General features: G+C 40.7%; 1 protein-coding gene across 1 annotated transcript in view; it reads right to left on the minus strand.

Annotated features, from left to right (window-relative positions):
• Window positions 1-26,356, minus strand: part of FLT1 (fms related receptor tyrosine kinase 1) — a 210,258-nt gene that overhangs the window by 110,297 nt on the left and 73,605 nt on the right.

Genomic DNA, 26,356 nt, shown 5'->3' on the forward strand with positions numbered 1-26,356 from the left:
CCAGACTTAATTATAAGATGTTGCCACATTTCTTTCATCTATCCCTTCTCTCTTTTTTGCTATGAGCATTAATTAATTTATTTTTTGCTTTGTTTTTGTTTTTGCTTTTTTTGCGTCACACCCAGCGATGCACAGGGGTTACTCCTGGCTCTGCACTCAGGAATTACTCCTGGCAGTGCTCAGGGGAACATATGGGATGCTGGGAATCGAACCCAGGTCGGCTGCGTGCAAGGCTAATACCCTACCTGCTGTGTTATTTCTCCAGCCCCTGATATGAGCATTTAAAGCAACCCCCAGACATTGTCAATTTGCCTTACATACTTGTAAATGCACATTTTCTAATGTAATAATGTTATTATAGATGATGTAGAAGTTACCATGTATAATAACAATATTAACAATCTTACTAGACCAAACAGAATTAGCAATAATTCCATGGTGCTATCTGTTCCTGGTATATACAGTATTTTCCCAAATGTTTTTAGGGGTTTCTTTTTGGCTTTGTTTGGGGGCCACATCTCGTGGTGTTTGGGGCTTATTCCTGGTTCTGTGATCAGGGATCAGTCCTGCCAGTACTTGAAAGACCATATGAGGTGCCCAGGATCAAATCCTTGTCTGCCAAGTGTGAGGCAAGTGGCTTAATACTCTATCATCTCTCCAGCTCCCTCCTCAAATGTTTTTTAATGTTTATTTTTTAACAGTTAAATTGTAAGAGTGACAAGTTATTCCTATAACCATCAGGTCAAATAAGTAGAACATTTTAACTTGTCTTGAATAGTAGAGGAAATTGCATCAGACATTACTCATTTTCTCCTTTACTTGAAACATTTTCAAAATGAGGCTTAAAAATAATAACATAAGCCACTTTGCCCTATTTTTCATTACTAGTATTCTTGTTTTTTAAACTCTAACCACCATATCTTAAACTATTGCTGGCCTTCTGTCTTGCACACATAGAGTTTTGCACACATAGAGTTTTCCAATATATCTATATGCTACACATCTCTAATTGTTTATTACACACACATAGAGTTACAATAGTCAATTTTATACATATAGTAGGCAAGTGCATGTACTTAGCATTATTATATGAAATTGCTGAAATCCTTTTGCATCTGAAAAGAAACTTTTCGTTTCATTCCTCTTTCCCCCAAAGAAGTGAAAAAGATAAAGGAGGTCTTAGACAAAGATCTAAATTTTAGACTCTTGGGCTTGAGGAAATACAAAGAAATATGCTAAAAGTGAGACTAGCCATTTCCCTTGGGAAACTCAGCCTGTCCTTTGAGTTCACTCGGGACTGTCAGCCTTTGCCATCCCACCAGCAGCAACCCCCTGAACCGCGCCCCCCCCCTCCCAAAAAAAACCTCTAAGGCCACAAGCAAACTATGGTAGATAGAAAAATGACAGGCAAGATTTACCGCTAACTTCACCAGTAAAGGAGCGATTCAGCGGTGATTTTGTAATCTGGGGACTGATATCTTTCCCTCTTTGTCACTGAAACCATAAAAATAGAATGTAATTTCTGAGCCCGACTATATAACGACACTTGAAAAGGGATGGGGGGAGGGGAATTTGCCTATGCCTTAAGAATACATCAAGCTCTTAAGGAAGTAGATTGTGCCATGTTTGAAGATGCAAAGATAATCACTGTGCTGGGAACCGTCTTGAGGGTGGAGGAAGCTGAACAACAAGAGGAAAACAGAGTTAGCTCCTGATTTCGCACAGGAAGCTCCCAGCACCTCCTGCCAAAGGGAGATAAGAAAGCTCCCAGGCACTATTCTGGACAAGGCCGCAGTTATCAGCGACAGCTCCTTCAGCTCAGCGCAGTCCTCCCCTTGCAGCAAGCTAGCTCTCTTTCCTTGGGAGCCTTAGGACTTTGCCTCCATTTGCATACGTACAATAGCGTGGAGGGTATTTATAAGCAGTAACACGGGAGAAAAATGTTCCGGGGTAAGGGTGTGTGCCATGTCATCTCTGTTGATTGCCCTAGAGTTGAAACAAATTAGTTTTGGACGGGAGATTGATATAAATCAATTAAATGAAAGCAGTGGGTGATGCAGCCGACACATGGCACAGGGACCCTCCCTGGGACAAGTCCGTCTGTTCTCCTCCCAGCATGAGCCAACTGTGGGGCTCTCCCATCTGGTCCAAGGGATCAGCTTCTTCACTCAGTCCACAAGGGGAAGAGAAACTGATGGCATCACTGACCTACATGTTTGGGACTGATTTCCCTGTAGTAGTGATGGATTTGCTCCGTCCCCTTCACACCAATAAATATTGGGCTTCGTTGAGAGCAAAGAGAGACTCAAATTACTCTGGGGCTACAGAAAAAAAGGCAAAGTCAGGGGCTGGAGCAATAGCACAGCGGGTAGGGCATTTGCCTTGCATGCGGCTGACCTGGGTTCGATTCCCAGCATCCTATATGGTCCCCCGAGCACCGCCAGGAGTGATTCCTGAGTGCAAAGCCAGAAGTAATCCCTGAGCACCGCCGGGTGTGACCCAAAAAGCAAAAAAAAAAAAAAAAAAAAATACTGGAGTCGAAATTGTAATCCTGACAATACTGTTGATGTAATCAGACAAGTTAACTTGCTACAGCTATAACCTGTATAACTGTAATGTACACTTTACAGTATTATTGCAGACAGCTATAAGAACTACATATTTGTGCTAGCCATTATGTTAAGTGATTCAGACACTATCTCACATTATGTTAAGTGATTCAGACACTATCTCATTAATCTTTACAATATACCCAAAGTAGATACTACCAGCCTGTAATTTAATGATAGAGGATTGAGGATAGGGGAGGCAAGGTAATTCACCCAAGACCAAATAGCCTGTAAGTGGCAGAGGCAAAATTTGTACTCTGTTCTGGCTCATTCTTAGACTCCATGACTGCTGAGGGAACTTAACATCCTTCTGCACAAGTTAGTCCATTTCTTCCCTAAGTTTGGTCAACTCTCATTGTACACGGCCAAAATATGTTGCCTGTGCACTGTGCACACAATCTTCAAAAACACAGTTTCTCTGAAAGCTCAGTCTGGTGGGGGGCAGATTCTGAATTCAGTTCCCAGGCACCTTGATCAATCCAGAACAGGAAATCTGAAGCATGGGGTGCACCCAAAGGCATCTTCTTCTGTTTGTCTGTGCATCTACATGCTGGCTCTGAGCAACTCTCATTTTCAGATTTTCTTCCTGTCTCCTGCCTTTCTTTTCCTTCCTCCTACCTAAAATGCAGACCCGCACTTCCTTTTCTTCAGAGGATGGATTGTTGCGTCTGGTAGAGTCAGAAGGCAGAGTCCAGCTGGCTGGGGGGAGCCTTAGCCTCTAAGGGGAGTGTCTGTGCTTTCTTTGAAGTTTTGTTCATGAGAGAAACATGGAAGAACCCTGTGCTATGTTTCAGTGCTTCCTGTAGCCTTTCTCAAAACTGCCCATCTGCCTAGCGTGTGCGCTCGGATCCAAGACTGTAGTTACCCACTATAAGTCTTGCTTCATAAATGCTTTCTAGCAAGTTTAATAACCTCCCAATTCTAGAAGGTCTACTTTACAGCGTAAATCTTGAGGAGCTGAGTTTCCCCACTGTGGAACCCCTTCCCCATCCTCACCCTTACCCCCTGATAAATAATTTAGTTGACCTTTCTCTCTTCTGCTTAATTCTGTCTCCTGGCTAACTGAGAGAAAACCGTTGTGACTGATATGTGGGTGAAAGAAAGATCTATGCCCGCCAACTCTGACCAGATTCTCATCCACCCAGTGAGGCAGCTAGGTTGATCCCCATTTCATAAATCTTTATACCAGCATGGAAATGGAAAATAAGGAAAATCAATGCACTGCTCAGATTCACAGAGGAAGTAGTAGACTTGGGTTTAAGGAATTTGAATCCAGACCCTCCTCACTCTTTCCACCATACAGAATGAATTCTGTCTTCAGGGCAACCCAAAATCCTTACTTCTCTGCTTGCCAGGGTAAGTTTGGCTCTGTCACTGAAGGGGAAAACTCAGGGACTGCTCTGAATCAAACCGGAAGAACTATGTCAGACTCGAAGAGAATACAATATTAGTGGGAGATTGGGGGACGGGAAAAGAGGAGGAAGTATCCAGCCTTTTGATAGAGGGACAAGGAGAAGGGGCAAAGGAATAATTTACAAGTACATAGTTGACGGCATTTTGGCTAGTTGTGGTTAGTAAGATGCTTCTTTTTGTGTATGGGATGCTGGGGATTGAACCAGGTCCTTAGATATGTAAAGAATGTATACTGCCACAGAATGTGTACAGCCTTATAATACAAGTGTTTTGATGCTAAAACTACAGAAACACTTTGTCTTCACTTGGCTGGTGAACTTTATAGTCAAAACAATCTTGCAACCAAATTTTTTAGAAGACATTTTTATAGAACCATCCTTTCCCCATGTAACTTATTTTATTTGTTTGACACCCAAGCTGCTCTGGGATTAAGTGGGCCTGTTTTACTACTGGGCTGGAGCCATAGCACAGCGGATAGGGTGTTTGCCTTGCACATGGTCAACCCGGGTTCGATTTTTCCATCCCTCTCGGAGAGCCCGGCAAGCTACCAAGAGTATCCTGCCTGCACGGCAGAGTGTGGCAAGCTCCCTGTGGCATATTTGATATGCCAAAAACAGTAACAAGTCTCACAATGGAGATGTTACTGGTGTTCAGTCGAGCAAATAGATGAACAAAGGAGGACAGTGGGACAGTGCTACAGTGCTACAATTTTAGTACAAACTATACTACATCAACTTCAAAGAGAAATGGGAGTGGAGGTTGTAGAGGAGAAAAACTGGGCATCCCAAGTGCCCCAAAATTGTCTACTTGTATCTTAACCATTGCCTGAGAATAAATCACAGACACAATAGATAATAGCACTGTAGCACTGTCCTCCCATTGTTCATCGATTTGCTCGAGAGGGGCCAGTAACGTCTCCATTGTATCAAATACGTCACAGGAGCTTGCTAGGCTTTGCTGTGCAGGCTAGATACTCTCGGTAGCTTGCCAGGCTCTCCGAGAGGGGCGGAGGAATCGAACCCAGGTCAGCCAGGTCGGCCGCATGCAAGGCAAATGCCTTACCCACTGTGCCATCGCTCCAGCCCACAATAGATAATAAAACATGAATAATGTACCTATGAAAGAATATTTCATGGGGGGAGGGGAAAGTGGCTCTAGAAAGCTCTGTAAAATCTCAAGACAGAAAACAAATCACCCTCTCTTCCTTTTGTGGACGATGAAATCATGGACTTCTTGTGTAGACTTTGCTTATCTGTTTAATGGGATTTGACTGCACGTGCAAAGTATGATTAGCATCTGTTTGTAAAGAATATTGAATCACTGCATTGTAGGAAACAAAGGGACAGAGCAATAATAAAGAGCAAATCAAGGCAGTAAAATGTCTTTAAAAAAATGAAAGAAAAACAAGACCAGCTGGCAACTGGCCAGAGGGCAGGCCAGCATAGACCTAGCCAGGCGCGCCATCCTGTCAAAGGGCCCGATGTAAACTTTCCTCTGCTACCGTGGTGGTTGTGTCAAAACAGCGATACTGTGTCCGGAGCCATCAGATTCATGCAATCTGCAAACACTCTCTTTCCCCTCCTCTCACATTCTCTTAAAACAAATACAACCACGCAGGGAGAGGATGCTGGCAAAAAAAGGCGTCGCGTTGGAAGAAGTGTTTAGACAGAACGGTTCCTGCTCCCTCCACTCCAGGAAAAGGACCTGGGCTTTGGGGGGATGTGGGGGAGGGTTGGGATCACAGGGTCAGGCTGAGGGGCTCTGCAGGAGTGACCTTCTTGTGCCGTGGAGACCTTGTCACGCCTTGGACTGAGAATCACTTCTTGTTGGAAGGTTCAGGGAGGAGTGGAGAAGACTTTTCAAGGACTGAAGCTTTGGGTCAACCTCTGGGACAATGGTGGAGGTGCTCCAGTGTCCGGGCAGCCTCTGTTTAGATTAGAGCTTTTCTCTCAGTGTCTTGGCCTGTGCTGCTTCCTGCTCTCAAGGGCCTGCAGAACCTTCATCCCAGCCTCTCCTTCCTCCTCTCTGTGCTTGCTTCCACCTGTGAGTTCCAGTCACCTCTCTTCCCGCCACTCTGACTCAAGCTCTCTTTCATGACATCCTAGCCTTACAGCCGGACACCAGAGTGACAGGCAGGCCAGAAAGAAGGATGTTTACACCCAGGTAGGGGCCTCAGAGAGATCATTTCTTCTGTTCACTCAATTTTCTTGAAGACTGGATAGCAGAGGAAAGGCTCTTTGATAACTAACTCATCAGGGCAATGGCAGAATCACCTACAAACAACTTTTACTCATGTGTATTCAAGGGGCCTTAAGACATAACTCAGTGAGGAATCTTTCAAGTTACAGTTATGTTTTGTTCTCCTGAGAAGAAAAAGAAAGGCTTAATTTTTTGTTTGTTTGTTTTATATTTGGACAACACCCAACAGTGCTCAGGGGACCATTCCTGGCAGTGTTTAGGGAACCCTATCCCATGGGATGCCAGGGATCAAACCTGGGTCAGCCCTCTGCAAGGCAAGCTCCCAAAACACTATATCCCCCCCCCCCCAATTTACTTACAGTATAGTGGTCAACACTGAAATATCTAGAATACCCTCAGGGCAGAGCTGGGGCATCATGACTAAGCAAAAGGCACACAGATAACAGAGTCAGTCAAATCTGAGTTCAAATGGCACCTTTATAACATTCGAGTTCTGTTACCCTCTATAGATAGTATATGTCCAATTGTGCAGCACACAATCAGAGAAAATCACTTGAGACTTTTCGATCTTTCGGAAATAGTTCAGAATCATTATAAAATGATTTAATAATATTAGCTCACAAAAAGTAACTCATGGCTCAGTGTAACAGTAGGTAGGGCACTTTCTTTGCATAAGGCTGACCCAAGTTTGACCTCTGACATCCCATATGATTCCTCTGTGCCCTGCCAGGAGTGATTTCTGAGTGCAGAGCTGGGAATAAGCCCTGTGCACTTCCAGGTGTGGCCCAATCCCCTAAAAAGAGCAACTCTTTAAACATTTTTTTTTTAGTTTTTGTGGTACTTGGGGACAATACATGGAATTCTGGGGATCAAACCCAGGCTCTCTCTCACATGCAAAGCATGTTATCCAACCCTTTGAGCTATTTCCCTGGTCTTGCAATATCATTCTTAATAAATTCTCCTTTGGAGTTATGTCATTGGCTACAATGAGGAATTGTTCCATTGATTAGGCCTGTGAAGTTGTAACAGAAATATCACTGTGGAGTTTGTCTCCTATAGTGCAGAGCATGAGGGAAAATTCATTTTTCTCAAGTCTCAGCTTCTTTCTTTCTCCTGGTTTGTTTTCACGTCACAGGCCCCTAAATCTTGCAAATGTTCATTTCACTTTTCACTTTATTGACAAGAAGATAAAGCATGTGGGTCTTATCTCTGTGCTAGTTTTATCCACCTTCTCCTTTTATCCAGATTTGCTAATTATTTATTATACTTTTTCTGGACCACCTGGAATTCTTGGAGAATGGACATAAGTTTTTAGCATTGCCAGTTTATAAGAAACAACCCTATGCTACCATATCTCCATATCTAAACTGGTTTGAGTTTAGAAGGTCAGGAACAAATAAAAGGGAAATGATTTTGAGAAGAGCCTTCTGATTAGCAAGGGTGAGAGGACTGGAAAACCAGTTGATTTGAGTATTGTACTGAGCACAGTACCTGGCACAGAGCTGACAGATAATTAATAACAGTTGTCATTTTACTATCTGACAATATCGTGAGCCACTTAAGAGTAGGGACTATCTCTTACTCATCATGATAACTTTTAGGCCTCACTCATGCATCAATAACTCAGCACAATGTTCCTTGCTTACTTGATGACCAAGGAGAAAAGGGAATCCCGATAAAGGCCTGACTAGATGTGGATTCATCACTCCAGTGTGCTGAAGAAAGAAGCACCAGTGACCCTCTGCTGACCTTACACATACCCTCCTCATGTAAATGCTGTGCCACTACCATCAGAGCCAATCCGTTCCCCAGGAGGGGACTAATGAAGACAGGGAAGCAGACAGGGATCTGGATAAACTTGTCATGTATCTGACACACTGATAGTCATGGACAGTTTCAACTGAGGCATGGGGCTGACCTGTGGGGAACAGGTCTCTGGTCTGGTGGAAAACAGAAAATTAGCCAGAAATGGAGTTCTCCCTTCAAGAGTGGGACAAAAAATATTAAGACGTGGACCCTGTTACTTATATCTTTTTTAAATAAAAAAGATGTATTCACATGTGAATACACGTATTCACATGTATTCTATGTAAGAAGTAAAATGCTATCCTCTAAAAGACGTACACGGTAGTTCTTCTGTTACTAAGGAATGCATATATTGATTAAAAAATCAAATATATGAAATGAAGTGAAATACCCAGAGTCCATCGCTTACTAGCTACTGGACAAGACTTGACCAACAAGAGCTTGGAGACTTGGCAAAAAGAGGTCACTACTTTTGAGTTAGTAATGCTAACAACACATATTTGATATTCCCAAAGAATTTGAAGTGGTCCACAGAAAATATAGTACATAATCCAGCAAATACAAGCAACAGAAGAAAAATGAAACAAGATTAGTATAGAAGTAGTTTAAGTAGAACTCACAGTACAAGTTATCCAGGATAAATAATTCCTCTAATTTTCCAAATGATCCGAAATTTCTTCCATTTTTGGTCTTATCTTAATTTCTGTGGAATAAGTCACACAGCCAGAAGGTGCCTCCAAAGATGAAAAAATTGCTTCCTGGGAGAATGCTAATCTAACAGCATAGAATACCTTATCAGCTTATTGTCAGCATTCATAAGCTATTAGTGAGTTTATATAACGCTGCTTCAGAGAGAAACTGCTTTGCAATGGATAGCCCCAGAGCATCTAAAAATAATGGAAAGCTATCAGCAAACAAACTTAACACCTGAAATGTGCTTGGCACTGGGCTAAGTTCTTTATATATGGAATAGCAATACCTCTAACAACCTTATGATTGCAATGATGCTTTCCATTGCACGGATAAGGAAACTCAGCCCCAGAAGCATGAATTTTTCCCAGAATCAGACCGTTGGTACATGGCAGGCAGGAGATGGCAGAGACAGAAGTCAGGATTCAGAGTCTACACCCTTAGATTGTAGATTGTATTGTCTTTATGCATACTGATACCTATCAAAAGTGGCCTCCCATCATACATCTAGTAAAGGATTAATATCCAAGGTATTTAAAAACCACACACAACTTAAACAAACAAGCAAACCAGTAAAAATATTAGCAGGAGAGCTGAATGTATACTCTCCAGAGAGTACATACAGATGAAAGACAAGAATACATTAAAAAATTAAAAGAAACTGCTCATCATCACTAATCAGAAAATTGTAAATTTCATCTACAATGAGTTACCACCTCAAATCTGTGAGAATGGTTTACATCAAAAACAGCAATCACAGGGGATGGAGCAATAGCACAGTGGGTAGGGTGTTTGCCTTGCAAGCAGCCAACCTGGGTTCAATTTCCAGAATCCCATATGGTCCCCCGAACACCGCCAGGAGTAATTCCTGAGTGTATGAACCAGGAGTAACTCCTGTGCATCGCCGGGTGTGACCCAAAAAGAAAAAAAAAACAGCAATCACAAATATTAGAGAAGGCGAGGACAAAAGGAAACTCTTATGCACAGCTAACAGGAATGGAAACAGATGCAACCATCTTGGAAAATGTTATGGAGCATTCTCAAGAAACTAAAGCTTCTTTACCATATGATACAGCAATGCCACTAATGGCATCTTTAAGAAGAATATGAAAACACTTAGCACAGGATGTTATATGTAGGGGCTAGAGCAGTAAGGCAGTGGGTAGGTGCTTGCCTTGAAAGTGGCTCTCCTGGCTTCAGTCCCCAGGATCCCATATGGTCCCTTGAATGCCTCCTGGGGTAATTCTGAGTGCAGAGCCAGGAGTAACCTCTGAGCACCATTGGGTGTGGTCCCCCAATAAAAAATAGCAAGTTATATTCACCCCAATATTTACTGCAGCATTATCTAGAGTAGTTAAAGTATGGAATTCCATTTAGTAGTGACTAAAAAAGGAGATGTGGTACTTATATACAATGGGATACCAGTTAGCTATTAAAAAGATGACAAATTTGACCCTCAAAGCAAAATAAAAAGAGCTCAAGAAGATTTTGTGAAGCATAATAAGTAAGAAAAAGAAAAGTGTTGGACGATTTCGCCCAAGTGTGCAACATAAGGATGAAAGTGATGAACAAAGGAAATAAAAAACAAAACAGAAGACATTGAGTACAGAATGAAGATTACCTGAGGGAAAGAGGGGAGGTGTAAAATAAGACGCTGTGTTTAAATTTAAATAAATAAAATACTCAGTGTCATAATACAAGCTTCTCAAAACATATTTGTTTTCTGAATCAAGAGCTTTTGACCAAGAATTACTTAATGCCTAAGTAGTTATTCTAGAATTGACCTAGTAATGACAAAAAAAGAGGACCTTTGTTGATGATGCAATGGAAGGTCATTAATACTTCAACCAGGTTTCCCAACAAGTTATCTGAACTCTCTATGCCTCATCTACAAAACGGTCTGAATCATTGTATCGGTCTCACAGAGGTTTCTGCTATAACTGAATAAGATAATACACACCAACTTTATATTAGATACAAAATATAAGCACTTCATCATTTTCAGCTATAATGAAAATAAAAATAGTAATCCTAGGCCATGCAGTCTTTCCTTTTCATAATGTTCTAGTTGGTTCTAAATATCCATTTGGTTTTCCTTGCCTTACTCATTCAAAGACTTTTCACACTCACAGGGAGGTTTTCAGAATGAGGTAATGATTTTACATAATTTTTAATGATGAAGACAAGACAGATGAAACATTAAATTCTAAAAATTAGTATAATATGCACCCTAGGATATTTTTAAAAAGCATGACTGAATATCTAGGTTTTTGAACTTTAAGCCCTGATCTTCAGACAGAGAAAGCAAAGTTTCCAGTATGCAATGCACATGTTACATGCTGAGGTCACACCACAGGACTGAGATCCCCAATAATGTCTGCAAAAGTCCTTCAACCAAGGATAAGAGGGATGGGTTGGAAAGCAGAGTATGGAACATTAGCCAGGCAAAGTGGACTGAAGTACAATGATTGACTGAATCAACTTGCCCCCTTTTATACCTGGCCCCAATTTATCTTTTCAATGTAGGTTTTTATTTTTCTTGGCCCAAACAAGATGTGTCAGACAAATGACTCCCCAAGAGTGTTCCCTTCAAGTATTCAGTCCATGCCTATCCCTGCCTCCTTCCATCATATCTATGTCCTTCTCCATTTATCATTTCAGTACTTGCCTATTCTTTTTAAAATTCAGATTCCCTCTAAAGTGCTCACTGAAATAATTTATTCAATCATATTATAAGAATTTGTCATGAAGGCAAAATTGTGATGATATAAACATAAAGTTGAACAATAAATAGGAAATCAATGATTTGAGACTGTCTCATTGTGTGCTTGTCATTACCTACCTGTGAGGTAAGAGAAAACTATTTTTGAGCCTTACTTCTCATGTATAAGGTATTCTTTTTATCTCTAAAATTTCTTAATTCTATAGGAATTAAATACTCAATATGAGTGGACCACAGTGTACTCTGGCTAAAATTTGTATTTTTCTTGTTTCCATTTCATCTATTTATTAACTGTAAAATCCCAAGATTTGCTTTTATTTTCTTCTGACCTTCTGTATTATCATCTCCTTCAATTACTTTCCTGTATTTCCTTTGCCTAAATATGAATAAGTTTGTGAGAGTCATTAAAGGATGAGGATTTGCTGAATCCCTGAGACAGAGTATTAACCCTGATCAATAAGCAAAGAAATGGGACCTGCCTACAAATATTAAATACCACTGCCTGGGGAGAAAGTTCATAGAAGGGCAACACTATTAGGGGAAAGTGCTACAATAAATGGGCCTGTTAAGTGTTGGGTTTGCTATTCTTCCGAGGTTGATCTTACTTAGACTTGCTCATTTCACTGGAGTTCATTCTACTTCAGAGGGTGTATTCTCACAGCAAGTCAGCTCTATGTAATCACAGATTCCCACAGATCACGGCTTCATCTTTCATCCCTAGTTCAACTCTTACCCAACAGAGGACTCTGTGGGGTCACTGGTGGCAAGAGTAAACCCAACTGGTTTGGCCAATGTTCTCTCAAACTTGTCTCCTCAAGGACTTCTACTGGTTCTTCAATAAACATGATAATACACTACTAAGGTCTTACAGGACACCCACCCAAAGTGGCCTAAAATGCAAACTTACACAAATTTACTTACGTGCTTGTAAGTGAATGTTGTCTTGAAAAAAAAAAAACAACCCAACTTATTTAGTCTGTTTTATTCCATGTTCAATAAATAATACCTGAAAAGATAATTTCCTAAGCTTCAGTTTCCTTATTGGAAAACTGGAGAACTTCTCCACTTTAATGTAGATTAAAGATAACATATATTACTGAATGGATATACATTGGCACTGGAAAGAACTCTTTTTGATAAAATCTCTCACAACTACTTTAATTAAGTAAACAATTTAAGGTGATAAAACAGTCTGCTAGACTTCTTCGGGAAATATGATGCAACTTGAAGTTCTTTATCAGGCAATTACTCAGACCCTAGAGTAAATCTATCTACTCTTACCATTTTCAATGTCCAACATGTTCTACTTTTCACCTAAACTGGCAGATAGGTTACATTCAAACTATAAGTTAGACTCTTGATTTCATGTTCCAATGAATAATCGACTTGAACAATGGAGACATAATTAAAATATAACCAAGAACTGGTATATATTTTACAAATAATTTGTCCCACATATCTATTACCTAAGGATTTTTTGTCAGAACATTATAGTTTCTAGATTTAGTAATGAAAAATGGCAATTCTGTGTTTTAAAATTTGAAAATATGGTCAAAGAAAATTTGTGAGTTTCTGCCAATATTCCTAAGGAAATTTCTAAAATTATGTGTTGGATTGTCCTGCTGCTAGGAAGCTTGACTCTTGCTCAAAAGATCCCCATAGAAATCATCCAGCAAAGACTTCCAGTGACTCAGCCTTTTGGTTTAAATATGCAATGAAATGTTTGATAGCAATTATAGAAGACAGTTAATTCATTAGAAACAATTACTCATCAGACTCACTGTATTATTATGAAGAACGGGGAAAAGATGAACATTTGACAAAGCACAGAAAAGTGGCAAAGAAGCCTTTGGCAATGAGCTCATGTTGTGTGCTCAGGTCTTTGTATGAAGTATTAATAAGGAATGTTGTCCAAACATTCACATTGGGCAGCATGCACTTTCTCATCCAGTTATATAACAGAAAGTAAGAAGTTTCTCATTAGTAAGTGAACATTCATTTTTGGCTCGGGATGAAAGACTCCTGCATAATATGGCCTGATTTATTTGGCTGTTGACTCAAGCTCAAAATTCTGCTGAAGTGGTCTTTGGGAAAGTGGTCTTCTCCAGAGTTCCCTCTTCAAGTCAAGGATTTGTTTGTGACAAATTAAAAATAAGTCTGTAGCATCCTTGACCTAAGTCTGCACACTCCGAGGCGTGTTGCGTAGACTATATGACAACTGGATATAAATCATATATATACTTAATAAATAATAATAAATAAAAGGCCCTCCCGTTGATCATTGATTTGCTCGAGCGGGCCCAGTAACGTCTCCATTGGAGACTTTGTTGTTACTGTGTCTGGCATATCGAATACTCTCGGTAGCTTGCCGGGCTCTCCGAGAGGGGCGGGGGAATCGAACTCGGGTTGGCCATGTTGGCCGCTAGTAAGGCAAACGCCCTACTGCTATAAGTGTGATAAATATTGAAACATAAGTATATGATTACATTTCCAAAAGAAGAGCTCTTCTTAAGTCATAACTTCCCTCAGACATTTAACCTACGTAGAGTGCCAAGAAGATGTCGACTTTTTCAATGCTTAAATTGTTAAAACTTTCATTTTTTAGGTTGAAAATAGAATCCAGGGCATCAAATTTTTACAGAATAAAAATAATAAGACCCTCATACTGGTAGTCCACCAAATGTGGGTGCTGTAGTTCATTTCTAATGAACTGCCACCAACAACTATTTGGTTTTTGTCCTGTTAATTTTACATAACCCAACGATGTACAAAACTGTTTCTCCTCAATGGTTTATCCCTAAGACACCCTTAGCGATTCAGGCCTTCCTTTCTTTGCTAATTTGCAGAAGTAAACAATAGAGAAAAGCAATTAGGCAAGCCCTTCTCAGAGTAAAGTATGTAAAGTCAACTCTGCCTTTCTCTATTTGTAGGCTGCCCCTCTTACCCACCCCCTCTTCAACTCCCTCCCCCCACTCCCCTCCAAACAGAAAAACAGCAAGTGGCTCTTAATCATGGAGTGATCAGCTGTCTCTAAACTTCAGCATTACTCCACTGCAGGAATAGATGAAGCGTCTTTCAGAAATGGGACATCAAATTGTCACTGAGAATAGCAGGCAAAGTTATTTTCTATTAAATCTGTAAAGCATATAATTATTTGAAACTCCAGATATGACCTACTTTAGCATTTTGGAAGCAAATCCAAGATTCCATGTATGCCTATTAGGTTTTTCCTAGAAAAGCCACCATTTTAGCTAAGAAAGTAATGAAGAGTAATTCCTATACTCCCTCTACCTTCCATGAGATAAGAATCCAACTTCTTCATTTCTTTCCCTTTTCCTTTATTTCTTTTTTCTTTTCTTTCCTTTCTTTTCCTTTTTTGCATCTTGAAGAGACTTATTAACAAAGGAACAAAAAATACCTGCAAGGTTTCAGAGTTACGAAAAAATGATCATTTTTATAGGCTGGATCAAATCCAACAAAGGTAGCAGTGAGCCAATCCAAAGGCTGGCAGTGAGGTAGCAGCTAAAGGCAAGCGGGAAGCTGCATTTTCTCACCCTCATGGAGAGTCATTAACATTACCATTATTGAATAAATTCTGTGCCACAGAATTCATACTTACACACCAGATATTTCTACATTCATAAATGAATTTTTCTGCTAATTTGGCACCGATACTCCAAACTAATCATTGGATCAAATTGCTTTGTGATTTATAAGCAGAAGGAGATTATCACTCTGTGACAGTAGGAAATTATTTTAAACTTTTTAGAAGGAAGAAAATATGATTCTTTTTAGTGATATTCTCATTTCACTCATTAACAGCTCTGTATTATAGGAAAAGGGAAGCAGGCAGTTACCATTTACAGAAGGGGAAATTGAAACACAGATTAAATAACTGGCCCGGGTCACAGAAAAGTCAGGGACTGTGCCCAGAATAGAACCCATTTCCTTGATTCCTGAGACTATGAACTACATATTCTGCAGGTACATACACAGCAGTAATAAGTCACTAAATATATTTTTTTCTTATTCAAATAAAATATAAATGCTAAAGACAAATAATATCTTCATATTTTTCCCAATAAATTTTTGTGATGGGTAGATAGTTGACCATATATTGAGAATGAACACTAATCATGTCTAAAATATGTTTGAAATAGGTAAGCAAAGTTATCTTTAGAAATATTGTAAGTTTATCTGCATGATGCTATTGATCATTATAAGTGAACAAATAAGAATTAATGACAAAAATATTCCACACCAAAAAAAAACCTCAATGTTACATAACATTTTCCCCATTCCAAGGCAACAACATAGTATACTTTATTATAATCTACCAGTATTTTTACCTTGAAATGACAATTTGTGAGTTAAAGAAAGAGAGAATTGAAGCATTCTATAAATGCATGCTCTAAATATGAAATGCAATGATCAAAGGCTAGAGCCCTTGAATCTCTTTACAGGAAACAAAATAAAACAACACACCCAAAATTTTGTTTTTGCTTTTGTCAACACCTAGCTGTGCTCAGGGCTTACTTATTCCTGGATCTATGCTTAGGTATTATTTATGGCACGCCTCAGGAACAATATGTGGTGCCAGGGTCGAACCCAGGTCAGCAACTTGCAAGACAAGTTCTTTGAGAAACTTAAGAAACTATCAGGTACACTCTGGACGCTAATGAGGGGAGGCAACCTCAGCTACTGGAGACTGTCAGGAAGGATGGCCCAGCCCAGGCCCACTCATCGCCCTCCTGTCAGCAGGATGGGAACAGTAGGTGAAAGTGAACTAATAAAATTCTCCCTGATTACCAGAGGGAATGCCCGGATATTCAAGTTTGTGTGAATAAAAGCAGCCATTCAACATCTTGAACTCAGTAAGATGAGAAAATGTAACCAGTGAATAAATAACTTAGGGCCCAAATTTCCTTTGTCCATCTGTTCTTGGGCTCTTCAGATCCACCCCATCTCTTCCCCAGACATGGAGCTTCCCTTCAGCCCAGCACTGCTGCACATTGCTTTAGAGACCAGACTCTTGCAGCGGGCTGTCTTATCTAACCACTGTTTTCTCCAAAACTCCTGGACCAGGGCACAGCTTAGCAGGGACTGTGAGACCAGGAAAAGATGACTGGTGGGCATTTTTATAGTTCTACTTAAAGTTTCAAACTTCAGGGGGAGTTCTAGGAATCGAATGTGGACTTCCAGAACTGAACTCAGCTCTCTCCCTTCCACTCTTCCCTACCCCACCTCCACCAAGAACCAGTCCTTCCAAGAGGGAAAACGGATAAGTGGGACAGGTCACAGAGACGGAGGGGGGAGAGGCTCTATTCCCAGTATATATATTTATTTTAATTCTTTACTTTTGCTTGACTTGTCTTTATTTTCTTCATTTTTCTCCTGGAAAGATCAAAAATTATATTTTTCTCTATTTAAAACCCAATGGCCCGAGACAGCCGGTTTTCAACCCCTGAGCCGCGTGGGACGGGCACAGAGGCCCAGCTCTGGGCAACAAAGCTGAACGGCTCCAATTCCAACAGGTACAGCCCGCCCCCGAGGGCCTGGGTTCCTCTCTGGGCACGCGCAGCTAGAAACAGCCCCGAGACAGCCGGTTTTCAACCCCTGAGCCGCGTGGGACGGGCACAGAGGCCCAGCTCTGGGCAACAAAGCTGAACGGCTCCAATTCCAACAGGTACAGCCCGCCCCCGAGGGCCTGGGTTCCTCTCTGGGCACGCGCAGCTAGAAACAGCCCCGAGACAGCCGGTTTTCAACCCCTGAGCCGCGTGGGACGGGCACAGAGGCCCAGCTCTGGGCAACAAAGCTGAACGGCTCCAATTCCAACAGGTACAGCCCGCCCCCGAGGGCCTGGGTTCCTCTCTGGGCACGCGCAGCTAGAAACAGCCCCGAGACAGCCGGTTTTCAACCCCTGAGCCGCGTGGGACGGGCACAGAGGCCCAGCTCTGGGCAACAAAGCTGAACGGCTCCAATTCCAACAGGTACAGCCCGCCCCCGAGGGCCTGGGTTCCTCTCTGGGCACGCGCAGCTAGAAACAGCCCCGAGACAGCCGGTTTTCAACCCCTGAGCCGCGTGGGACGGGCACAGAGGCCCAGCTCTGGGCAACAAAGCTGAACGGCTCCAATTCCAACAGGTACAGCCCGCCCCCGAGGGCCTGGGTTCCTCTCTGGGCACGCGCAGCTAGAAACAGCCCCGAGACAGCCGGTTTTCAACCCCTGAGCCGCGTGGGACGGGCACAGAGGCCCAGCTCTGGGCAACAAAGCTGAACGGCTCCAATTCCAAACAGGAGACATTCCCAACTCCTCGCCCAGTGCCAGGGACTCTTTCCGGAGCCGCGGCCGCTAACGCGGCCGCGAAATATTTTCCCACTACATATGCCATAGGAACCATAAGCTAACTTCTTAGATGGAAACTTCTCTATTTTAGCTCAGCCACTAGAAATACAGTTGCCAATAACTCATAAGCCTATCTTAACTCACACTGCATATCAAGCAGAATAGTAACACTGAACGTGAAGGACTAAACCACACCTCTCACAATGGTAAAGCAACGCAAAAGCCCACCAAACATTCATATTGAAGAGTCTAGCCCAGATGACACCAACAGTACTGTAGTGTTAGACAACCTCTCTGACAAGGAATTCAGAAGGGAGCTACTTAGGATGCTTAGGGAATTAAAAGAAACAATGGAAAGCAATGCCAATAGAAGACAAGAGGATCTGAAGGCAGAAATGAGGAAAATGCAATCAGAAATGTCAGACCTGAAAAATCTCGTAGGCGAATTGAAAAGCTCAGTGGAAGGCCTCAGCAGCAGAGTAACAGCGGCTGAGAACAGAATCAGTGAGCTCGAAGATGAAGTTCAGAGACTCTCCCGAAAAGAGCAGAAAATGGAAAAGAGACTCACAATTCGGGAACAGATGGCAAGAGAAGATCGTGATGAAGCCAAGAGGGGTAACATAAGAATTATTGGAGTCCCAGAGGGACAGGAAGAAAACCTCGATGAAGAAGAAACTGTCAAAGAAATCATTGCTACAACATTTCCAGAGCTGAAGAAAACTTGTGACCACATTCAGGAGGCCCGAAGGGTACCAGCTAGAAGAAATCCGAATAAAAATACCCCAAGACACATTCTGATCAAAATGACCAAAACCTTAGACAGAGACAAAATTCTGAAAGCAGCAAGATCGAAGAAAGAAATCTTTTACAAAGGAGCATCCTTAAAATTCACAGCTGATTTTTCTGATGAAACCCTCATGGCCCGAAAACAGTGGTGGGACATAGTAAAAAAACTCAATGAAATAAATGCCTCCCCCAAAATACTTTTCCCAGCAAGACTCTCATTCATAATAGAAGGAACAACACACAGTTTCACAGACAAACAACAGCTCAGGAACTTCATAGACTCAAAACCATGGTTACAAGAACAACTAAATGGGCTACTTTAAGGCAAGAAAGGCCCCTCAAATACACCCAATTTTAACATAACAATGGGACAAAATCCCATAACAATAATCTCTCTCAATGTCAATGGGCTAAACGCACCAATTAAAAGACATAGAGTGGCAGGATGGATTAGAAAATTGAACCCAACATTCTGCTGCCTGCAAGAAACGCATCTCAATAGTCAAAGCAAACACAGACTCAGAGTCAAAGGCTGGAAAACAATCCTACAGGCAAACAGCTCCCATAAAAAAGCTGGGGTAGCCATCCTTATATCAGACCACATTGATTTCAGAGTGAGGAAGGTCATAAGAGACAGTGAAGGCCATTACTTATTGATCAGAGGATCTGTACAACAGGAAGAACTTACAATAATAAATGTATATGCACCTAATGAGAGACCAGCAAAGTACTTAAAACAACTACTCATAGATTTGGAAAAAGACATCAATAGCAACACAATACTAGTGGGAGACTTCAACACTGCTTTGTCACCTCTTGATAGATCAACCAGACTCAAGCTTAGCAAGGACATACTTCATTTGAGGGAAACAATGGAAGAAAGGGACTTAGTAGATATATACAGGACACTTCATCCACAAAAAGCTGAATACACATTCTTCTCAAGCGTACATGGAACATTCTCCAAGATAGACCACATGCTGAGCCACAAAACATGCCTCCATAAAATTAAGAAGGTAGAGATTGTATCAACAATCTTCTCAGACCATAATGCGCTGAAATTAGAAGTAAATCACACACAAAAACAGAAAACTAAATCAAACACCTGGAAATTAAACAGTGCACTATTGAACAACAAGTGGATTAGACAGGAAATCAAAGAGGAAATCAAAAGATTCCTAGAAACGAATGAAAATGAGAACACGAGTTACCAAAACTTATGGGACACAGCAAAGGCTGTGTTAAGAGGAAAGTTTATAGCTCTACAAGCATTCCTCAGGAAGGAGGAGCGAGCACACATAAGTAACCTAACCTCACAGCTTAAGAGCTTGGAGAAGGACCAAAAAAAGGAGCACAACCCGAACAGGAGAAAGGAAATAATAAAACTCAGAGCAGAGATTAACGAGATGGAAACCCAAAAAACAATACGAAAGATCAATGAAACCAAGAGCTGGTTCTTTGAGAAAATTAACAAGATCGATAAGCCTCTAGCAAAACTCACAAAGAAAGGGAGAGAGAAAACCCTAATAAACCGAATCAGAAATGAAAAGGGGGTCATTACAACAGAAACCACAGAAATTCAGAGGATCCTCAGGGAGTACTTTGAGAAGCTTTATGCCACGGAACATCAAAACCTCGAGGAAATGGATAAATTCCTAGACTCCTACAGACTCCCAAGGCTGAACCAAGAAGACCTGGAATACCTGAACAGACCTATCACCATCAAGGAAATTGAAATGGTAATAAAAACTCTCCCCAAGCACAAAAGTCCTGGCCCGGATGGATTCACTAGTGAATTCTTCCAAATCTTTAAAGAGGACTTACTCCCAATACTCTTTAAGCTTTTCCACGAAATTGAAATATCAAAAACACTTCCAAACAGTTTCTACGAAGCAAATATCACACTGATACCAAAAGCAGACAGAGATACCACAAAGAAAGAGAATTACAGGCCGATATCCCTGATGAACACAGATGCAAAGATCCTCAACAAACTACTAGCAAATAGAATCCAACTATTCATCAAAAAGATCATACACCATGACCAAGTAGGATTCATCCCAGGGATGCAAGGATGGTTCAACATTCGGAAATCAATCAACATAATCCACCATATCAACAAAAGAAAAGATAAAAAGCATATGATCATATCAATAGATGCAGAGAAAGCATTTGATAAGATCCAGCACCCCTTTATGATGAAAACCCTAGCCAAAATGGGTATAGAGGGGACCTTCCTCAACATAATTAAAGCCATCTACCACAAGCCTACAGCAAGCATCATCCTCAATGGGGAAAAACTGAGAGCCTTCCCTCTAAGATCAGGGACGAGACAGGGATGCCCACTCTCTCCACTGCTGTTCAATATAGTACTGGAAGTACTTGCAATAGCGATTAGGCAGGAAAAAGATATTAAGGGCATTCAGGTAGGAAAGGAAGAAATCAAGCTCTCACTATTCGCAGATGATATGATACTCTACTTAGAGAACCCAATAACTTCCACCAAAAAACTCTTAGAAACAATAGACTCGTATAGTAAAGTTGCAGGGTATAAAATCAATACCCAAAAGTCCATGGCTTTCCTATACGCAAACAGTGAGAGAGAAGAAAGCAACATGAAAAAAACAATCCCATTCACAATTGTGCCCCAGAAAATCAAGTACCTAGGAATCAGCTTAACTAAGGAAGTAAAGGACCTGTACAAAGAAAACTACAAAACGCTACTTCAGGAAATAAAAGAGGACATGAGGAAATGGAAAGATATCCCCTGCTCATGGGTCGGGAGACTTAACATTGTCAAAATGGCAATACTACCGAAAGCATTGTATAAATTCAATGCAATCCCTATAAGGATACCCATGACATTCTTCAAAGAAATGGAGCAAACACTCTTGAAATTTATATGGAACAATAAGCCCCCACGAATAGCTAAAGCAATTCTTGGGAAAAAGAAAATGGGAGGAATCAACCTCCCGAACTTCAAATTGTACTACAAAGCAGTAATAATTAAAACAGCATGGTACTGGAACAAAGGCAGAACTGCAGACCAATGGAACAGGGTTGAATACACTGACATCTCTCCTCAATCATATGCTCATCTAATCTTTGATAAAGGTGCAAGTAATGTGAAGTGGAGTAAGGAAAGCCTCTTTAATAAATTGTGTTGGCATCACTGGACGGCTACATGCAAAAAAATAGGCTCAGAACTCTGCCTAACACCATGTACAAAAGTAAGATCAAAATGGATTAAAGACCTCAACATCAGACCAGAAACCATAAGGTACATTGAAGATAAAGTTGGCAAAACCCTCCATGACATTGAAGCTAATGGTATCTTCAAAGATGCCACGCCACTGGCCGAGCAAGTGAAAACAGAGATAGATAAATGGGACTATCTTAAACTAAGAAGCTTCTGCACCTCCAAAGAAACAGTGACCAAAATACAAAGACAGTCTACAGAATGGGAAAGGATATTCACCGAATACACATCTGACAAGGGGTTGATATCCAGGATATACAAAATACTGGTTAAACTCCACAAGAAGAAAACATCCAACCCCATCCAAAAATGGGGCAATGAAATGAACAGAAACTTTCTCAAAGAAGAAATCCGAATGGCAAAAAAGCACATGAGAAAATGCTCTACATCATTAATCATCAGGGAGATGCAGATCAAAACCACAATGAGATACCATCTCACACCTCAGAGACTGGCCCAAATTCAAAAGAACAAAAGCAACCGATGCTGGCGTGGATGTGGCGAGAAAGGGACACTCCTTCACTGTTGGTGGGAATGTCCACTGGTTCAGCCCTTCTGGAAAACAGTATGGACGATTCTCAAAAAATTAGAAATTGAGCTCCCATTTGACCCAGCAATACCACTCCTGGGAATATATCCCAGAGAGGCAAAAATGTATAGTCGAAGTGACATCTGCACTTGTTTGTTCATTGCAGCCCTCTTTACAATAGCCAGAAACTGGAAGAAACCTGAATGCCCAAGAACAGATGACTGGTTAAAGAAACTTTGGTACATCTACACAATGGAGTACTATGTAGCTCTTAGAAAAGATGAAGTCATGAAATTTACATACAAGTGGTACAATATGGAAAGTATCATGCTAAGCGAAATGAGTCAGAAAGAGAGGGATAGACATAGAAAGATTGCATTCATCTGGGGGATATAAAGTAACAAAGTATGAGATTAATACCCAAGAATAGCTGAGATCAGCACCAGGAGGATTACTCCATAACTTAGAGGCCAGCCGGGTATCCTAGAGGAAAGGGCTATTCAGATAGAGAAGGGAGCACCAAATAAAGGATGTTTGGAGGATCCTCCCAGGAGGGGAGATGCATGTCGAAAGTAGACTATGGACTGAACATGTTTGCCACTCAATGCCTCTTTTGCAGACCACAACACCCAAAAGGAGAGAGAGAACACAGGGGATTGCCCTGCCACAGAGACGGGGGGATGGGGGGATGGGGGTGGGAGGGATATTATCCATGGTGGTGGAAAATGGGCACTGGTGGAGGGATGGGTATCTGATCATTGTATAATTGAAACCAAAGCACAAAAAATTGTAAATCTACAACTTTAAAAAAAAAATAAAATAAAATAAAGGGGAAAAAAAAAAAAAAAAAAAAACCCAATGGACTAATGTTCTTTTCCTTCTACCTTCCACACCAGGCATTCGAGCCTCAACAATGTGAAGTAAAATGTGAAACCAACTTCATAACACAGAGAAAAGGCTTTTCAAATCTCTTAAATATTTTGAAGGCGTACTTGAGAAGTTTGCCCAGGACCTAACAATTATAATCTTGCATTTCTACAGCACCATCTTTGAGGAAAAGGATGGTTTCTTTTAAATTCAGTTATAGGCTGAAGAGATGGTACAATGGGTAGGGCACTTGTCTAATACATAGCTGATCCGCGTTCAATCCCCAGCATCATATAGTCCTCTAAGCATCACCAGAAATAATTCCTGAGTACAGAGCCAGTAGTAACCCTTGAGTATTGTCCCCTCTCCCCCGAAAATAAAAATAAACTCATGTTGCTAATGAGTGGATATAAATAAACTCATGTAGCTAATGAGTGGAAAACAAATATACCAGAATCTTTCACTTTTCTCCATGATGTTTGAGAAGTAAAGTTGTAGAACTAGCATATCTTTGAATTTTAATAATATTAAACAATTATTACACCAAATGAAATGAAATTTTGGATTTTTCTCATCCTTGACAAGTGGTAGAGACTTCTATGTAAATAATTGTAAATTTGTATCGTATATTCTAAAACATTACATAATTTAGTCCTCCTATTGTTTCTATAATGTGTGTATAATGCTCTTAATAATGAATTAAAGCTGTATACTACAAACAGGTGAAAGGTAATAGAAATGTAAGATCCTTATATATGTTCCCAAGGTCCATGTCTAACATAGAACACAGGCACTTTAATAAATATCAAAAATTATTCTACATATTAAAATTAATATTAATCACTTAATCTCTCATTTTGATCATGCAGACAATATTACTAAGTAACTCAAAATAAGATTTTAAAAATGCACATACTAGAACATCCCTTATTCAAATGACAAAAGGTTGCTGTCTACAACTAAATATGTGTTATAAAGTCTAAAAAGTATATATACACTGACCTGTCTGAAACATTTGAGTAATGCAAGAAGCTTAATTTACTTGTGAATTGCAGCAAAGGTCACTCTGGCATGTGAAAGAGTTGTTTGATTAGTTTCTTCATACACCAAGAGCCCATATCGCTTTCTGAAATGCTTCTGTGTTCAATATATTGCTTGAGCCATTGAGCACCAAATCTGATCCTGACACAGTTACTATACAGTCAATATATGCTTACTAAATGATGAGACTATCAAGACCGGGTTCATGGCTCAGAGACAGAATGTCATGCTCAGCATATGTGATACCCTGGGTTCAATTCCTGACACAACGATAGAAGTATTGAAACCGTTTTAATTTTTGATCTTTTTTGTGACTGGTTAAAATATTTCTCAGAGGTCTTTACCAGAATAGAAACCACAAATTTACTGAACCAAATATTTAAGTCATTGCTTTTTATTTTGAGAAGCTTCTCTGAGAGTTATAAGAGATCTTTGCAGGCACCAGAAGCTTAATCTGTAACATGGAAAAAGGAGCCCATATATACCAAAGAAATTGGAGGGGAGATAATGTTTACAAAGTTTCACTTCAGCTGAACTCATCCCCAAACCACATTTTATTAATATTATTAAAGCCTGGGCTGGAGTGATAGCACAGCGGGTAGGGCGTTTGCCTTGCACACAGCCAACATGGCCGACCCGAGTTTGATTCCTCCGTCCCTCTCGGAGAGCCTGGCAAGCTAACGAGAGTATCTCGCCCGCATGGCAGAGCCTGGCAAGCTACCCGTGATGTATTCGATATGCCAAACACAGTAACAACAAGTCTCACGAAGGAGACGTTACTGGGCCCGCTCGAGCAGATTGATGAACAACGGGAGGACCGTGACCGTGACCATTAAAACCTATTGTTATAACACTGGGTTCTATTATTCATAATTGTTATCGTCTAACATCAGTTTTAGTTCTAATTCTAAACAGAATGAATTTTTTGGATGTACTAATGCTCAAACACAAATTTTAAATATCTGTAAAATCTATATTAGGTCATGAAAATCAAGTTCTATACTATCATCAAAATCTAGTAGCTTAAGTTAGTTGTTTTATTTGCATGCAAGGTTAGCATGAATATCAAGGTTAGCATGAATATCAAGAGATTAGTCTATAAATATGAATGCCAGCCCCCAAATAAACCAATATAAGCCTCAGTAGATCTCTTTCTTTTGGGTCTAATATCCACCACATTGAAGAAGATATTTAGGATTTATAAGTTCTCCATGTTTTTATTCTTAGAAAATGATACACTGACAAGAAACCCAACATAAGTAAAAAAGCTACTTTTTTGAAAATTATTTCCTAACTCACCTAAACTTTCATTGTCAAAAAAGTGTGTGCTAAACAAGACAAAAACATAAGATGAAGTAAGGTTGGGTGTTGAAGTTTTAGGAAGAATGTAGAAAACCAAACAGCCACATCTACTGTATATGCTAGAAAGCAATCTGGTTTATTATTTATCAAACCAACTTTTTTGTGTGGCTCCAAGCTTGTGCCCATGGTCTCATATATACAAGCATATAAGGTAAAGGCCCTCCCGTTGATCGTCGATTTGCTCGAGCGGGCCCATAACGTCTCCATTGGAGACTTTGTTGTTACTGTGTCTGGCATATCGAATACTCTCGGTAGCTTGCCGGGCTCTCCGAGAGGGGCGGAGGAATCGAACTCGGGTCGGCCATGTTGGCCGCTTGTAAGGCGAACGCCCTACCCGCTGTGCTATCACTCCAGCCCTAGCGTATACTCAACCATTAAGCTACATCCATAGCCCTCCTTTTTGTTTCTTATTTTATCTATTTACTTTTGTTTGGGGGCCACACTCGGAGGTGCTCAGGTCTTAGTTTTGTGGTCAAGGATCATTCCTGGTGGTGCTCAGGGGACCATATGGGAATCAAACTTGGGTGGGTTGCATGCAAGGCAAATACTCCTTGTGCTGTTTTTTCAAGAGAAATTCTCTAAAATATAGTTGAAAAGGTTAAACGCAGGTCTGGGAGGATAATAAAAGATTTCTTTGGGGGTAGAAAATAGATAGAAGCACATTTCAGAGAGATGAAAGTATGTGAGCAAAGCCTATGAAAGTTCCGGCCATCTGTACTAGAAAGACCT

This window comes from Sorex fumeus, unplaced genomic scaffold, assembly GCF_029834395.1.
Source record: "Sorex fumeus unplaced genomic scaffold, SorFum_2.1 ptg000008l, whole genome shotgun sequence".
Lineage (NCBI taxonomy): Eukaryota > Metazoa > Chordata > Mammalia > Eulipotyphla > Soricidae > Sorex > Sorex fumeus.